The sequence below is a fragment of the Branchiostoma lanceolatum genome, chromosome 3 (assembly GCF_035083965.1).
Source record: "Branchiostoma lanceolatum isolate klBraLanc5 chromosome 3, klBraLanc5.hap2, whole genome shotgun sequence".
NCBI lineage: Eukaryota > Metazoa > Chordata > Leptocardii > Amphioxiformes > Branchiostomatidae > Branchiostoma > Branchiostoma lanceolatum.
The window spans coordinates 19,778,431-19,797,787 of NC_089724.1; the positions used below are offsets into that span (position 1 = coordinate 19,778,431).

At 38.4% G+C, this 19,357-nt stretch overlaps 2 protein-coding genes across 6 annotated transcripts in view; one reads left to right on the forward strand and one right to left on the reverse strand.

Moving 5' to 3' along the window:
- Positions 1-19,357, forward strand: part of LOC136430907 (inositol polyphosphate-5-phosphatase A-like) — a 145,846-nt gene that overhangs the window by 44,859 nt on the left and 81,630 nt on the right. The gene's annotated exons all lie outside the window — the stretch shown is intronic.
- Positions 1-19,357, reverse strand: part of LOC136430904 (potassium voltage-gated channel protein Shal-like) — a 39,942-nt gene that overhangs the window by 14,666 nt on the left and 5,919 nt on the right. The window contains exon 1 of one of the 2 annotated variants that reach the window (XM_066421986.1): positions 3,841-4,344. The exons of the other annotated variant lie outside the window; for it this stretch is intronic. The gene's annotated coding sequence lies outside the window, so the exon portion shown is untranslated. Of the gene's footprint in view, positions 1-3,840; positions 4,345-19,357 lie in introns of those variants that run through there. 2 annotated transcript variants of the gene reach the window in all.

Sequence of the window (19,357 nt, forward strand, 5' to 3'; positions counted from 1 at the left end):
GTGTCTGTATATGTTTGTGTGTGTGTGTGTGTGTGTGTGTGTGTGTGTGTGTGTGTGTGTGTGTGTGTGTTTCTAGTCAGCATGACTTAAAAACCTATGGATGGATGGATTGTAGTGATATTTGGTATGTAGGTAGGTCTTGGGCCCCCTGATGCACGACCAGGGTACTGCAGCATAACTTCCAGTTTTTGTATCTTTTGTCCTGGACATACTATGGTCTTGATTTTTGGCAGGTAGCTTGTAACGTAAGGAAGAAGTGGCGTAGGTTCGGGTGCCCTAGCAGCTCGTTCGGGAACTGCAGAGGTGTTTTAGACAGGGATGTACATAATAAGATATAGATTATGCAAATTAGGGATTAAGCATACTTAATGAAGTAAGTCTGTAATTTCAGTGTTTTCCACTGTAGGACTTTAATACATGTAACATATGTAGTCTATGGAAGGTGGAACATTAACAGATACCAATTATAAACATAAAGCAGCTGATTTGCCAAATTAATGTGCCATTATTCATCTAAGTGGTAAATAATAAGAATGTCAACATTGTAACATCTGTAACTTCGGTGTTAGTTAAAGTTGTATATAACCATGCATCTTATGTAAATGTTGAAGTCATTTGCATGATTAAAATATTTCATGGAGGTATGAGGTCTTTGAACTCTTGTTTGCGGTGATTTCTTCTGACAGATGTATTTCCTATGACATTGCTTTGTTTCTACATTGCCGTTTACTTACTTCCAGATATTTGCTTAGTCACAGTAAGTTAGTGATGCACAGAGACAAAGTCTAGTCAGCTTTACATAACTCATGCTGCCCTAGATTAATCCTGCTTTTCAGGGCTTGGAATTATTCCAGTAAAGCAATTAGACTTGCCAAACTTCCAATGTGACATTTGTTGGCCTCCCAAAGTGTGTATTCTTCCTGAGTGGAGCTATATTGAAATTGACACCCAAAGGGGTGTGTTAATCAAAGTTTATTGCTATGTTTTCCAGAAACAGAAAATTGACTCTATGACCTTTCCATGATGTTGTATCAGGGCCAGCTTTTAATGCCATGGACTATGTTTTGATAAGACTGAATCAATATGCAGGAAAGTTTGTCCATTAAATCCCAGCATTAATTTTTACTGTTCACATAAAAGTTTGTACAACTTGTACTTGTGATGGTTTCCCTAGTGCTTCTCATATCAATGACTTTGCAAATCAATACTTGATGGTACACTGCACAATTGATGAGAAGATGAAGAATGAAGGTTGCTACCTGAGAAGTCTGTCATTGTGAAGCTGGTTTGGGATATTATCATTAATCAGGAGCAGAATTGATAGATCGGCAATGGTGCTGGGCTGATCCTACATATCTGGATAAATCAGTATCCAGCATTGACAGAGATGTCATGAAGGTACATGTAGCTCATGGTATTCACAAACAAACCCTTTACTTGAGAAAGATCCCTTGCACTTTAAGAAAATGCATGTGCAGCTAGAAGATGGAACAGTGCAGCAAATACCTTTATTCTATGTATCAGTAAATGATAGCTTTACTAGCAGTTTGGTAGTCTAATATTAAAGGAGCAACATACAAATTTTACAATGTCAAGCAGTTGTCTAATAGCCAGAGACTCCTGATGGTTATTGCTAAGCGTAAGGTATTCAATAGTCTGTCTTTTTTGGCATTAAAATCCAAATCTATTGTGACCAGTCATGTTCTGCTGGCTGTTGTGAGAGATGTGCAATCATAATAACATGTATGTAAAGGATGTTGTTTAACAACTCTGTAGGGGGTGGTAACTGTAGGTAGGATCCTGAAGGACCGATTTGAAACTCTTTACTGATAAGAAAGTTTAGAAAGAGGCTGCAAGAGCTGCTAAAAACCCTCTGTGGGACAATTAAGAAGGGGAAATTTGCTTTGTGTTCCATTATGTTGGCCTAGTTTGCATGGTTCTTTCTCAGTGCAGCCGTGCAATCTTGTCTGTAATGGACTGGCTGAAGGATTGCTGTTATTATGAAGCAAGCAAGGCCTGCTTCCCATAGTTCCACCTTTGGGACCCTTTTTCTTTTACTCCTATTGAAGTTTTAGAGCATTTTCAGCACATCCCACAATGCTTTAGTGTCTTTTCCTTTAAGTCAAGCTTTTACAGGATGAGAAATAAACTGTTCTCCAACTCAAAAAAATTACTCACCGGTCTTCATCAGCTATCTGACCCAAGTGTTGTAGACATATACATTTTTCACACATATAAGTCAGTCAAAATGTTCTGAATGTGATGTAACAAGCCAGGATCCATCAAGTTCATACAGCTTCTGTGGGCCATTTTATCTATCCTAAGATAGCCAGAACTTAAGGAAATGGAGTCTGCTTGGCAGTTTAAAGCAGTATGGGAGTCAGTTTATTGTTCATGGCATGTTTACCTGAAATCATTCTGCCTGATATCATATCTTGCAGATTATGGCACCCTTTTAAGAAGTCATATCGGTAGACAATTGACAATTATGGTGATCTGTTTAATCTTTTTGAAAGCTACATCATACATGATATAAGGAAGGACTAAATGTCTCTTATAGTACCTGCTGTGTTGATAATACATACTGGACCAATCTCTCATTGCAGTGGAGTTTGCTAATCCTGCATTTCTTTCATGTCACTAAGTATTTCCTGAAATTGATGTGGTTGCTGTAATCAATGGATTTCTGTATTTCTGCCAATGGACGATTGTGTGCAATTACCTTCCAGTGGTAAAATGATTGCACAGTTAGCCCAGCTTCTTCTGATTGCCGTAACTGTTGCAGCAATTTGAGTTGCTCTTCATGGTGCTGAAACATCAGCTGTTATTATCCTTCAGTCACATGACATGTAGAGGGCAGCCAGGATTTGTTAGGAGTTGATGATGACTGGTTTATTTGGAACATGTGCATACACATACCATTGCAGACTGTCCTGGCTGAATTTGGATATGAGACAAAGTATTTCTTAAAATTCATTGAAATTCATTCAATAACAATTTTTACAATAACTCAACACTACGGGTTCTACTTGTAGCACAAATTCCATGTCATACACAGGTTGTCATCCTTTTTGTGCATAGATATTCACTGTGTAGATAGGAGAAGATATGATTTAACAAAAGATTAAGTGTCGGTGAAAAGTGTTTTGATCATTTTGTCCTGAATATTGTTTTTAGGATGACATGACAATGGCCATAAAGCTAAAATCATCAATGTATGATAAAAAGAACCTACATATAAAGTGGAAGGATTGGAAATGAACAAGTGGCTATAGCTAACATGTTATACATTAACCAGCAGAGTTATAATGTATAAGGCAATTTTCTGTACATAGATTAGAGGTTCAGTCAGAGATCAGGGATTTGTTATGAGGCAGTCCTCTCTTCAGTCATGACTAGCTGATAGATGTTGCATGTGGCAGGACAGGTGTTATAGAAAATTCGTGAAGAATGCCTCAAGATTTCAATCTTGTTCTCACTGTTGCATAATGGTATGTCGTATAATGAGGGGCTATTTTTGTTCACGCCTAAAAGTAATGCAGAACGCTGAATCATGCATACAGGGTGATAGCTTTGCCAAGATGATATAACCTTCCTGAGAATGTTTATGTTCCCATTGCGTAAATATGATCTTGAATGGGTCCTCAAAATGACAACAAAAGATAATGATATCCACGAATAGGTTGGCTATATGTATCAAACCAATAGCAACCCCTGTCCTCTTTCAAACGGGTAAAAGGTCTTTTTCTAAACCTACTTCAAGCAAGTCTGAAGATACAAGCACCTCCATTATTTTGCCTCGGATAAATTCCATCCAGCATGATGTCGTGCACCACTTACCTTTACTGATGGGAAATCCCACGTAGATACTGCAGGAACTGATCACACCCTTTCCGCCGAGAAACGTATTTCATAGGAAGTCCTTTGTTATGAAGGTTCCCCGTAGTAACTTTTCCTGGCAGAAACACAGTGCTGGTTTGGTTATGAACAAGCTGTTGGAATGACGGGGGTATTTCAAGCCTCATCAATATCCCAAAGATGTTAAATCCTTTTTGCAGCAACAGTAAAACAGTACCGGCCTTTCACCGTCCCAGGCATGTGATCAGTTATTGTCTGTTTGCCTTGGTAAAGAGACTTCTAAGGAAGAGGTGTGCTGCCCAGCAGCGCCTCTCTCCTACTGATCCCTCAACAATTACGGACACGCCTGATAAACAGCACAGCGAAAGCAGAGTTGATTCTCCCCGCTGGGTTGATTGATCTGTTGCGTATTGTAGCTGCGATTGGTCTCCTTGCCTGCTGGCATCAAAGTTTCATGCAAGGAGACTTGGCACACTGCCTCATCTACATAGTGGGTAATCTTCATATTTAGCATTTATACCAATAGAAAACATAGAGGGATATACCAGACGATTGGCCAGGCTGCTCCAAGGAGAATGCAATCCAGAGGGACTGGAGATGAGATTTTTATCATAGGCTGCCTTGTCAGATTTGCCGCCATCCTCTCATCTTTCATTAGTTGCCCACATTACAGTGCAGCTGTTAGTATGATGACTGGGCCAATGATCTACTTTTTTTCTTTATGGTCTTGGAGAGGAAGGATGCCTCCAGCTCTGCAAGAAATCAATTGGCAGTATGCAGACATTGTGCTTGGAGGACAAATTTTATTGATCTCAAGACGAGCTATGTAGCAATGTGACTGTAGGGTTGAAAGTGTTACAAATCAATGGATTTTGATGATGAAAAATAATTTCACTTCCTTATATTGGACTTTTCCCAGATGTAGTCGATTCATTTCAGTGGTGTTTTCTTTCAATGAACAGCTTTATCCAAAGTTGCAAGCAGTGCTAGACATGAAAGCTCATTTGAACGATTTATGTTGTTTAGGAGAGAAAATTATACGTTCAAGTTTCAGACATATCCAATATACGTATATTACTTGATTAGCAGAGAAAAGTCCAAATGTGTGCATTGCAAAGACTGCTTAATGTGACATGTTTGGAGACCTCATACCTCCAATAAATATTTTGAGCCTTTGTAGATTTGTTGTTTTATCTTGTCTCATTGATGATGCAAATGTGGCTGTATTTAGCATAGTCTATTAAAGTATGGTCTTCTCTACCAAAGTTACATATTTTGTATGTGTGAAAGACATTTCTTTTTATCTTACATTTCATCATAGATTTTGCAAATGACTTGCACATTTACATAATCTATGCATAGTAATGTACACCGTTAACTATTATCACATAGCCAGATGGCATCGACCAATCAGAAGCCTCCATTGCCCATGTGTTAATCGCCATAACACACCCGTGATCATCATTCCTCTATTATGTAGAGGATAACACACCCGTGATCATCATTCCTCCCATTATGTAGAGGATAACACACCCGTGATCATCATTCCTCACATTATGTAAAGGGCGAGGTTACCTTTTTGTTAACATTCGTATAATGTTTATTTGTTCCCAAAAATGTTTACTATCTTAGTAGAATAAATCAATTCTTTTGTAAGCATATGACAAAATAGAATAAACCATTTCAATGCAAGTCAAATCTAAACGGGCGGAACTGTAAGTGGAGCCGCCCACAGCATTGTCAGAAGGACACCCAGCAGGGAGGAATGATGATAATAGATGATAGATTTGAAAAAGATTTGACATGCCAATATTGCAATGTTATTAAATGTCATCTTTGGAAATGTTGGTTTTCAATATGAAATCTATCATCTTCTGTTCAAAAAGGACAAATGTAAATTCTGAAATGCATTCTTGATAGTATAAGGGTATATGCGTCATACAGGAATTGTCTACTCTTATATGGGTCAGTTTGGATAGGCTATATGATAATAACGTTAATGACCTACCTCTTCCTCGGTGTATATGGTGTCATAAGGCCTGGCCATGTGCTATAACCACCGAATAAAACCACCTCGTTCACTTCGCTCACTCTGTGGTTTTATTCGGTGGTTATAGCACATGGCCAGGCGTTATGACACCATATACACCTCGGGGCGGGTCATTAACCCTTAAATAATGTACATGTCACAAGTTTGTTATTCCTACTATTTATTACAGAGGAATCATGGCACTTTCACATTGATTATGTAGATTGTGCCCTTATTTGCACTTATTTGCATTTGGTATCTGTAGATATTCCACCTGCCTTATATTACATATGTCACATGTATTAAAGTCCTATTATGAAAAACACTGCAATTATAGATTTTCCTCATTGATTTTGCAAATTGATTTGCATAATTTGCATTTCATTGTGGACATCTCTTTCTAAGCTACCTGCATACCTAATAATATAATATCATGGAAATCCATCATCCCTTGCTGTGTAGTTATCCTCCTTGAAAGATTTAACAAAAATGTCCCTGCAGTTCCAGAGCAACCTGATAAGGTGCCCAAACTTACACCACTTCTTTCTTACATCAACATCCATCTGCCACCTAAAACAATAGCATGTCCATGATAAAAGATACAAAATGGGAAATTATGCTGCAGTGCCAAAGTCATATACCAGTTTGCCCAAAATTGACTTTGACTTTCGTCTTCCTAACTCCTACCCAGACACCAAATATCATCACAAACCATCCGGAGGTTCTTGAGTTATGCAGACTACAAAATTCCAGAAACACAGACACGTTAGACATACCAAAAACTATTCCTCCATTTTTCATGGAGGTAACAATACATACAGTCTGATTATTATGTGATTCACTGTAAGTAGGTCAGCCAGGTTAAATAGCCATATATATATTTCTGGCCTTATCAGGTGCTGGAAAACATTAATGCAATACAAATGCCTTTGGCCTCTCCAATCCACTCTGTCGAAATTGATATATACAATACAATTTTCAGTATATGGATTGATTCCAGAAGTTACCAATTTATAATCAGCTGCTGTTAAGAATGGAATTGTTTAACAAACAGAAGTGTTGATAATAGATTTCAGTTCTCGCCAAGACAACTTGGATGTTGCCTATCATGATTTTTCATCCATTTTGGAGTTGAGCCAGCCATGCATTTCTTAGCTAGATTGCCAGGTCATAGGCTTTGCACACAATAAATCTCCCAGGGCTGCTAACGTCAGATAAAACTATCAGACAAGACAAAACACAAGCATTACATTATATATACCCTTAAACTGATATGAAAAGATGTTAATGTAAATTTAAAAAAGGAAATAAAGATTAATTTCATTGAACCTGCGTGTGGTTATATTGTTCTGGTATGAAATCTGTGAAATGTTTTGTAAAAGGTTGATGCAAATTAAAACCACTGTTAAGATTTTATTTATGAAAATACCTTTTACTTTTCTTTTCTTTTCGAAGACTAAACTGTGGTGATTGGATGTGCCTGACTTAAAGATTAGGATATACATGTATTATCATTGGTAGTACTTTTACATTTGTATGATTAACAACTGACTGTAAGCTTATTTTTCTGCCATCGAGATGTAATAACCTGTCTAGTAAGAAAGTCGATGTCAACCACTCCATGTGTACAAGCCTTTTGATTCTAGAAAACAACTGCTTATAAAAAGGAACACGTTGTCACTGTTTTGTAGGTGACAAAATGCGCTCAAAAGCAGTTGCGGCTGGTTCTGTGGCTAGTGGAGATGCTGTGTGTTAACCTGGTCATTGTTGATAATCCCAGTACTTGACAATTTGCCATAGAATTCAGTCAAATTAGGTCTCCCTGAATCAGCATGATAAGGTTTAAGATAGATCATGGATATGCATACTCATTGCAACATTAAAGATGAGTGTAAAGGTAACAATATTTAGCGTAAATCATTGACGACTTTTTCGTACTTTACATCAATGATATTCAACTGTAGCTACACTTGATGAAGCTCTGTCGTTAATCGAAAGGAAAATTTCATGAGGCGGCAGGTAACTAATTTTCTCTGTGAGAACTCTGTTTTAGAAAATGAATGATGGTCCTCAAACTGATTCAAACCATGCCAAACACATTTTCTGGAAGAGGCTTCAAATCTCATGGTTGCATTTCTTTTGTCCTATATAAATGGTTCTTTTGTCCCTGCCCAGGCTTACTAGCAGTTCCAGTATTTTCACAGCAATATTTGAAAGTTTTTTCATTTCTTTGCACTGCACTAATTTTGTCTTCTTTGTCTTCTTATCTTTCATGTATATGGTGACTCTTCCATTGATACTCCTGACAATGATGGGTATATGACACCGATTGTGTGGCCATCGACAATGTCATCTCTTGTGAATGAAAAAATACACAGGTAAGAAAAGTCATCAATTCTCCATTGCCATATTTTCTAGAAATTTGATACCATACATGTATGTCACCCAAGCTCTGCCATCTCATATGATTATTAGATAGCCAGTGGTCAGGTCACATCACATTGTGTTTTAATGTGGCCTCCATTTTATATCAGTCAGGTCATCCCTTGACTAGGTGTGCATCCTCAGTACCTGGTGTCACAATAGGTGGACTTGCTAGACAGTTCTAGCCGCCATCTTTTGAGTGAATAAAATTACACCAATTCCAGTATATACGATCTACACACAAGTATTTTTAGCCAACTGACAATGGTGTGTCTACACAATAGGTTAAACACATTAAAAGTGAACAGCTGTGAGTATTCAATACAACATACCTGCTGCCTGCTGGTATTGAAACACATCCTTAGGAAATTGTATTTATCGAGACATTTTGCTCCCCCTGAAGATCATGCAATCCATGGTAAATATTGTATCTCTCTCCGCAAGTCTGACGAGCCCCTACAGCGGTCTATCTAAATTTCCTGCTATCCGGTAGTCTTAGTTTGATTCTAGGGTTTGTGCTATTCCCATGGCAACATGACTTGATGTAAGCCGTGCGTACCATGTTGCTATGGTAGCATGGCTGTAACACCTTCTTTTATACATGAAAATGGCATGTTGGATGTTTAATTACATGGCAGTAATGGTGTTATACAACTGCTGACTTTTTAAAAGCATGAGACTGGATCACGTGGAGAATTTAGTGTTAACAAAAATAGCAACTTGATTTAACACGAGGTAAAGTTGCACCGAAGGTACAAAGCCTCAGAGATGGCCAGCACTGTCAAGAGAACGTAGGGTTGAAGATAGCATCAGTCCTGGGGATCAGTGTCATTCAGAACCAGGCTCTAATTACACAAAGTTGCCGTCTATCAGCACTGAAGCACCATTTGCGCTTTAGGGGAGTCCTTCAAGGTCACTTATTAATGTGGTAGGATGAAAGGTCATGGTTAGGTGAGGCAGAAATTGAGAAGAAAAGTTAGCCATCTTTGATTCTGATGGCAAGGAGGTCAACCAGCTTAGTATTCATATTTCAGAGCGATAGCCTTTTTCCATAATGATTGTAGCAATAAAGACAGATACAAAGCTGTTTGTTTCAAACTTTGGCAGAAAAACGACAAACTCAAAAATGTGCTGCATACATGTGCATTTTGGGATGGATTCAAAGGGATCCACAATAGTCTATAGAACTTGGCATTCATCAGTAATCATGTTTACACTTGTTATGGTTGAAACTCAGGTGCAATTGTTTGCTTGAGACCAAAATAGTTCATATCATATGTACTTAAGGCCATACAGATTAATTTTAATTACTGTAATTCTTGTTTCTTTCACTGTAACTTTATGTTCACTGTTTTCACGGTTACCTCTGTACCGTGAACTTATCATCACCGTGAAAAAACCTGTTGTAATTATTTATGATTCCTTCACACATCCGTACTGTAAATCACTTGCCGCCACCGTGAAGTTGAAGTTCAGTGTAAATGTCCATTTTCCTTACACCATAAAATTTTGCTACCGTGAAATGAATTACAGTATATGGATGACATCCCTGTGCACCTGAAAACTGATGTGAGCGTGCCAAACAAATGTATATACTTCTGCATTTTCTCTTTGGCTTTGGAAGAATTCCCTCAGGGCTTCAAATACATTTCAGCTTACTGGTACATTGCAAAATATTACTTACACCAAAACGTTTTTCCTGCACAACACTAACCTTACAAACAGGTCATACATGTACATGTAGTACACAAATCTTCACTTGAACAATGTGCAAGTAGTAATTTTGTGACAAAATCAGTGTGTTTTACAATTATTAGTATATGTATATCAGAAAAGAGGCATATATTTGCTCACTTTGCAGATTTTTCAACGATTTATTGTATGTTCGCAAATTTTTTTGTGGCAACGGACAAAAATTGGTGTGCATAGATGTCACCCATATGTCAATCAAGTCAGTGTGGCCTTATTTGATTTTAAAGAATGCTGACTGATTTTTTCTTCCTTTTCGTGTGTGTGTCAACACATTTTTTGTAATGTCCTTTACATGTACATGTAGGTCTGTATATTATTGTTTACTGGATCATGCCAAGAGACATTAGTAGAGCTTCAGGGCTTAAATGCACAAGTACAAGGTGCCTTTGAATAGTTTAATCCTACCTCTTGATATCAATACTCTCTTACATAATCCAGGTGTTAAATAAAAACAATTCAATGTAATATATCTCATCATAAACAGCTGGTCTTGTCCATGGTGCTGATGTTTGGGTATTCTTAATGTATCTTTCTTCAACCAAGCTCCAAGCTGTTCAACTGCATGTTTCTTGTTCTTTAGGCCAAATCATTTTTTTTGTGCTTCTTGGAATAGCCTCTCCTGTTTTTCCCATTTTTAAAAAAAAATTGGGTGACTGTTCCCATTCACACATTTTTACTCACAATTTTGCTATTTGTTCAGTAACTGTTGTAAAACTTAATAGCCACCAAAATAGATTATACAGGTCTGCACCTTCCTAAAAACTGTGGTCACATTTTATCATAAGTGATAATTCTTTATTTATTAAAACTATTTCTCAATATCAATTAATATAGTACATAGCAAAAGGTACATGTAACTTTGTTACTGAAATTATAGTACTAGATCAAAGAAAGGGGTTCATTGCATAAAATGAGTCATACAAAGCCGAAACTTGAATAATTTTCTTATTCTTTATGTTTGGTTAACCCTTATCTTTACCCCAAACTATTTGCAAAAAAATAATCTTTATTTTTTTCGCCCTGTCGCTCCAACGTTTTTCTGAAAAAAATCTGAGAATCAACAAATAAAATTGGTGTGGCCTTAAGAGTAGAAACAGTGAAAGTGGCTGTGATAGCTACAATGTCAGTTTATTTTATGTTACGTCTGATAGAAACCAAGTGAGCCTGTGATGTGGCCCCCCATTTCCGTCAAAGTGAAAAGCTGGACTGGGGATTCTTGATTGTACCCTAACCACATACACAAGGTGCATGAAATCACTTGGTCTATGACATGCAGGGATCAACGTCTTTGTCTTCACAGGAGATCAAATGCCAGTAATCTGTTTGGCAGTAGAATGGGCCTGTAAATCCCAGCAGAAATCATTGCGACATGACAGTTTGGAATTGTTACTTTGGGGAGATTTTCCCAGTTGAAAGATGCAATGTATTTTTATGGCTTTTGGACATAGTTCTATTTTCTTGGATTATCGGAGAGAGTCATGGCGGCGTGTCTGGCGTGTAGATTAGTTTTGCTGCTGCCAGTTGTCAAACCAGGTTCTTTTCATCAACCGACATTACCTTTTGGTCTGTGCAGTTTCAGCTTTACTATCGATGATAACAAGAAGCATGCAACAGCACTGTTCCCTGAAGGAGGTCTTGTCACCTCTCAGAGATGTCATCAAGGCTTATTCAAAAACTGTTAAGACAAACATGCCAAATCTCATGTACATGTACATTTGTTAGAATGTATGGTTGAGTTATGGTTCAATACCTGCATTTTTGCACATTTTGACAGCTTTTGATCCTGTAAGATGGGAAAAATCCCTGAAAAAATGAAGCACACCATTGGGACCTGAAGCTGACTATCATATACACATGTAACGTAACATGACCTATTTACGTGCAGAACCTATTTACGTCCGGTTTGGCTCATGTCCACATGTCGCGGTGTATTATGCCAAAGCCTGTTCTCATGAGCAATAAAGAACATCATAAGTATGATCCTTAGCCATCTCTTTAATTTTTGCACAGCAGAACATAATGGCCATGCGTTTACCATGTGAACGCCACGTGCCGCGCATGTGGGGGAAATTTACAGATAAACATTGTTTTTTTCCATCGCGTTAAGCAAGTGGCCGGACAGACATAGTGATTTTACTATCATTTGTCTGCAGACTACTTTGGACAGTTACTGTACATTTTTTTCTGGTCTATGTTCTTCAAGCATAGCGCTAGAAGGGAAAAGATTCAGAAGTGGACGATAATGGGTTACCCTTGAATAAATTGGACGTTAACTGGTCACCTTACGTTACATGTAGCCAGATCATTAGAATCTTGGGGCAGCTGACAGTGTTTGATATTACTGGAGGAAATATGGATTACTGTATTCTGCCCTTTGTACTTTCCATTTCAGTTTCAGGACCTCTTGTTTTCTAGTGTAAGCTGATATTAGTACATTTATGTATAGATGTTAAAAAAAGAATTCACTCACAGGATCCTGTACTGTCAAAAAAGTCATGTATACAAGCACAAGGTTACTCTTACCAGTTCTGATACTGAAATGAATGAATTCCAAGCTGCCAACTAACAGAACATTCCCTTTAAAAGGCTTTAACTTCACCAAGTACACGTAGGGCTCTGTTGGCTACCACCAGGCAGGGGTTAATGGAAGAGGCATGCAATTACAAACACCATTTCAGCAGGGAAACAAGGGGCACAGAGCAGTTATAACTGCACTTAGCAAAGCTTAGCTTCGGGGACTTGTAATGTCACGTTTCACAAATATTGAGAACTGGGGAAAAGGGAAAGCAATATAGCAGCTCTACCAATGGAATAACACACGCAATGCTTCGCTGCCCCATTTGGAGTTTTACTGATACCCTTGCAATGTTGTTGATATGATTTGAATTAGTTGTAGTCATAGATGTTTGTAGTGCAGCCAGCTCTAAGTGTCAAAAGGTGGGTTGGGAGGGGTTCGTTTCCTCAGCTAGGCATGATCAACCTTGAAAGTATCAATCAAAGTTGCAATATTGGAAGGAGGAGGAGGCTTGTGTCTAAATAGGGCTAATGCACATGTGATCAACCCTGATGTCTAAACTAAAAGGGTTAGACATGTCAACCACACAATACACATACATGTACATGAGTGCACCTGTTTCTTAGATTTCAACAGACATAAAACAAAAGTTGTTTGATATGATTCCATATGATTGATTTCCATTCATTTTCAATCTTCTGGTTGACAGACCTACAAACTCATCTGGAGGAAGATAAAGCATGCCAAGTTCTTTAATCAAGCTCTATGAAAGGTGTTTGAATAGCTGGATTGAGGGGAGGTACAATGTAACTTGACAGTCTGTGACTATCTCTCTCACTGAAGGTGACATTCTCTTAATACCTGTGAGATTTCATGGTATTTGCTTCTGTGATATCATAAATTCGCCAATGTTAGTGGTTTCCGCTGTTCATACAAGTACCCTCATTTCATCAAGCCAGGCTGCTCCGTAAAAGTCTGATTACGTTTTTCCCTACAGTATTGTGCACGAGAAAGCAATTTGTCAGCTGGTTGCACAAATCCTATCCACAGTTGTGAAAATAACCCATCATTTGTACTGTTTGTTAAGGTTCTCAATCTGCATTTAAATTATTTCCATGTTTTATTATGCACATCAAAACTCCACATGTTCATTATTTCCATTCTTATTAACATATTATCAAAACTCTGCACAAAGTATGTGTGTTATTTCTATTGCCATAGACTAGATGCCATTCCAGAAACAAATACAGTAACTGCCAAAATAGTTAGGAGGTAAAATAAAGTATGGTAAGGTTTATGATTCTTGAGTATAAAATGTACCTCCACATGAACCATTTCTTTTCAAGCCATTTGTTATTTTTAGTACATTTAATGTGTATTCTGCACACCACTGTTTGGCACACCATGTTATATAAGATTATTATTAACAATCTTTTCTTCGGAAGTTCTCTCACGTATAGTTATATCATGTAACCTACCAATTTAAGCTTTACAACCTTTTTTAGTGGATTGCCTGCTGGTTTTATGTGTGGATGTATGTGGATGCATTTTTGGAGGGAGAATGTGTATTACTTGTACATTCACAAAGTATATGTGTTGAAATGTATAGAATTCTAATGGCAACTTAAAAAGAACTGACTATTTTCAAAATTAATGTATATTGAAGGGATGTTTACTGGGGTATATGAACAGTTGACAAACTATTTGAGACTCTGTAAGTAGTTTTTCCTTAGGCTGTAGTGCATTTATTGAATTTAAATTTGCTGAGTGAACAAGCAGGAAGAAGGTTGGCGCACATTTCCCCTGTCATCGTCATATCTGCCTTCCATGGGTAACCCCTTTGGTTTGTGATCAGCCACCATTAGACCATATACGACATGCTTTGCTCTCCTCAAATGGCTTGTATCGAACTGTGAACAGTGGAAAGTAATCCAAGCATATCTTGTCTGCCATTTGCAACTGAAGTGCAAAATTTGAACTTAAACTTGTCAGACACAGGATAAGAAGAAATCTGAGGTATAGCCATTCAGCTATCACCATTTGAGAGGTGGCAAAGAGGTACAGACAGTATTGCAATGACTGTTGAGTAATTAACCTTTAGCACCTTGAGTACATTAACTTATCGGCTCTAAGTTTAGCATTGAATGCTAAGGGGGAGGGGGCAATAGATTATACCTCAAGTTTAAGATGCTTTGTTACTCCGGGAAGGAGGAATACCTCCTTCTGGGAGTATTGGGAATGCATTTGTTTGCGCGTTCGCAGCTATAACTCACGATCCCGTTGTCGCATTGGTGTGTAACTTGGCATATCGTTTGCCTGGTTCGGCGTGGTGATGCACAATGTCTTTGTTACGCCGTAACTACTTTTATCGTCAATGCAATATCGAAATTGCACCCCTATAATTAATGGTAAGGGCCACTGCCTTGGTATAGCGACCATGTTATAACCCGTTACGCTTGACTGCAATACTTCAGGCAGATACGGTGTACGAAAATTTCCTACTTGCTATGATCGTATAGTCACTGTTACATTGTAAAATAGACAACGTGCATCACCACACGCAACCTAGCTAGTGATATACCAAGTTACATACCAATGCGGCAACGGGAATTGTGAGTTTTCGCTGCGAACATGTGCCGAGTGAGCTTCAGTCTGTGTATTAAGTATGCCGTGTCCAGTCGCAGGTCGCATACTAGTTTGGCGCACGAGACGGACGGTGCACTTTTACGCACAGTGTGAAAAGGGGATATCTCTGGACCTTCAAACTTCTCACACTTGTAGTTTGTAATACGGAGGCTGTGACGATATAAAACGTTTACGCAGGGGATGAAAGATTGTTAAGATATCTCTCTCAGAATAGTGCGCGCGGGCCGCGGCCAGACTGTGTCACTTCCGGGTGGATTGAAAGATCCGGTGACCTTTGACCTTCGAGAAATATTACGATAATACAAATAGGCTGATAGCTATAGATCAGGCATGCCTGCAATAAATTGTGGAAAGAGAATTTACTGCCTATTTGAGATTTCTGAAACATTTTAGTTGTAAGGCTGAATGGTTCGTTGATCTTCAAAAGAAGCCATCTAGATCTAAATTTGTGACTTTTCCCTGAATTTCTAGATCCTATCTGTGCCATGCTGTAAAAACGTACTTTTCAGCAGGTTGACCCCTACTGTATTGAAAGAAAAAGATAAATAAACACCTTTTCTTTACTTGCTATAAAACACTACTTGGACTGTACAGAGATGCAATTTGTGTGGGTCAATATTTTTACTTACCGCTTATCAAAAATGCACTTTTCACATAGTCTCTACCAGACTAACTACGCCAGGGTTTCACTTGCAGGCTCCGTATATGATCGTCACTGTGGACTGACTCTACTGGCTAATCATTCCTTTTTCTGGTGAATTGTACGATTCATACGCCCGTAAGAGGGCCTGGTGGAGGCTACTTTTCACACCTGGCACCACATACAATCCACGATTCCGTTGCTGCATGGGCATGTTAAGTTAGCCTGAGTGTCATCCTGTTTCAGTTCCAGGCTCTATAAATAAATTTTCTGTGATTCCACAGTCCACACCTTACAGCAAGATTCATTTGCTTACAGCTGAGCAGGTCACTAGCAAAGGAAATGAACAAACACCTCACCCAAAATTTACAGACTATAAATACTTCACGGAGAATTGTGTCCTACGGACTCTTGTTGGTTTTTCAGTTCTTATGTATGAATCATCCAGAGTGCCTTCAGCCGTGCCAGAAAAGAAAACTGGTAATGGGAATAGGCAGTCTGACACCTAGAAAGCAGGCCTTTGGACTTCCTGCAATAGATTGAGCTTATTTTGTGCCATGGCAAAATGCCATTGGCTGTTACTATGTCCTATCGTGTACAGTTTGGGGGCAAGCCTACTCAAAGTCTTACCAGGCCACAGCACAGCCCATCAGTAATGTCACAGGTCTTTTGGCACCATGATTACTTCCAACAAACTTTCTGTGTGGGATTAATCTGCACTAGTTTCACCCCAAAGTTGACCAGATGCCTGTGATTACAGTCGTTATCACATCTGGGGGGGGGGGGTCAGTGAAATTGAAAGTGTGTGTGAGCTGTAAGATAAACAGGGAGAATCGTAATTCAAGTCATTGCTATCTATTCTTACCAAGGAGAAATAGCAGAATACATGTAGCTGTACATTTCTTTGGATTTGTCTCCTTTTTATATTGTGTGTAAATTTCTTGCAAAGGAATTTAAAGGCAGAGGTGTTGTATGACTGCCTTTTGTCATGGTTTGATATCTAAAGGCTTATCTGTATCAAAGTCAGGAACAGTTTTGCCGCAGGACTCCCCTCATCATGGTGGTCCGTTGAGAACTCTAGTGCTGATTTATTGTAGACATTAAGAAGCACAATCTAGAAAACCAGACATACAATTGGCACTCCCAAGGATCAGATAACAATTGATCAATTTTCTACCCACAGCTGAGTGAAAAATCGATTTTGTAATACTCCTAAGCATGAACTTGCCCTCTAGCATCTTTGCAAGGTGAACTGGGATGTCACATTAACTCATGCAGATGTGGTAGTCAGCTTGCTGGTTTATCAAACATTTCACACACATGAGAGCCAAAAGCATTCAATTTGTACAATACAACCATGTGTATCAGGCAGAGGAAAAATTTATGAAAGTTCTAATCTCTATAGTATTCATTAGAATGATTACAACATCAGGATTTAAGTAAAATAAATTTTCATTAAAAAAGTTGTTCACATGTTCACGTTTGGCCACTCGTACATGTAACACAGCGATACATTGTACATATACAAATGTTTAAAAAAAAATCTTAAACGGCCTTCGGTGTAATCTGAAGCTGTTACAAACAGATATCATCAAGCCCTTATGTCAGGCATAATGACCACTGTGCTGAAATACCTCGCTCCAGAAGTCTATTTCAGGAGACTCGTGACCACTGGCTATTTTTAGCTATGTTCAAGTACATGTATTAGAACCACATGATGTACATTTAATGATGTGTTGCTATCCATACGGGACCTCACTATGAGTGGTGCATTTACAGTACCACTGTACCAGTATAACACAAATGCATAAGTTTACTAAATGTAGTGTGTTCAGAAGGGGCATCAACAAACTGTGCGTCAGATAAAAAAGAATATTATGTGCATATATTTGGGTTGTGATGTCACGATATGAAGCTAAGATAGCAGTGAGTTAAGACATGAGGTAAAATTCTGACGCTTAGTGAGACCTACAAAGTTTTGGTATAGTTTATAGCAAAGGTTGGCATTGTGGATGTTTGACCCAGAACCCAGAGGTCCTGGGTTCAAATCCCCTGACATGCCACCAATGTGTGTGCCCTTGGAAAAGGCACTGTACATGACTTTCCTCCCTCCACCCAGGTGTGAAAATGGGTACTTGACTTTGATTGGGGAGGTAAAGGGCAGTGAAAGGAGAGGGCCTGGCTCCGTCTTCGTAGACACAGTAGATAACCCATTCCTCCAAGGCCTTAAAAAAACCTTTATCTTCTTTTCAAAAGGATCTATACTCAGCAAGGGATAAAAGTTGTCACAAAGCCAGAACATAGATATTGTTTTGAGATACCTCTTTAAGAAATCTCTCTTTATTAAATCTTGCACATCATACTACTTACCATAGATCCACTTCTATAGATGGAAGATGCAACTCTGTTTACCTTTTAGCATGCTAGTATTTTCAGAAACAGAATCCTATACATGTACATGTATGTATACAGTCATGTACCTCTGAATTGTGTCTGACTCAATGATGACCTGGCAGGGTAAGGTTGATGTCCACAATATTACCTAAACTTGAAATTGTCTTTTCTGGATCTAGCAGAACAAGATTTCTTTGAACTCTAACTTGAGGGCTACTTGGGATTATGGGTAAAATCAATACTTCCTGCCTGAGGCTCGTGCTGCTCTGAATTTCATGCTCATAGATCAAGCTACTCGTAGATTACTATCTACAGACAGAAAACTCAACAAGTCTTTACGAAAGGAAATGAAGCCAGCTTGTCTTCAACAGGCCCTCTGATATATGAGAATTGAAAGTTCTTTTGCCGTCAGAGTGAAGTTTAAACAATCAGTTTGGGGTGGCTTATTCTTTAGAAGAGCAAATAATTGTCAGAATAGGATAAAGATTTTGACAGATCACTTGTCTTCTCCTTTCAAAAACAAATTATTCTGCCAGATATGAGTAGGGCAAGTTACAGGTCATCAGAACTTTGCAGGGGTGGGGGGAAGGTAGTTACATATTACCATATATGAAACGTCTAATTAAAAAAAAAGGACTTTTATGGCTGTATGTTCCATGCAGAATTTTAGTCTCAAAAGAAATAAGATATGAAGTTGAGAAATGAGGTCCTTGATGACTAGTCTTGTATCATATTTTTAGTACCTAAATCTAGATTACATGTCCAGATGAATCTAGATGATTCTGTTCTGTAAGCGGATGAGAGGAAAATGCAACTTGAATTATTAATGTAAGTAAATGGACATTCTGTATAAACCTTTTATCTGTTCTTTAGCACATCCAGTAATACCTAATAATGCAGTAAAAGCAGCTTACAGCTGTCAAGCAAGCTCATAACAAATTGTAGAATAGACTCCAGGGCTCAAAATACTGGGTGCATGACTTTGTGTGCACTTTTGTGCACTCAGAATTGGAGTTGTGCACTTAATTTTTGGCGGTGGGTGCACCTCGATATTTTTGTAGGCTATAGGGTAAAGGTACTATTGTACACGTCAAGTATA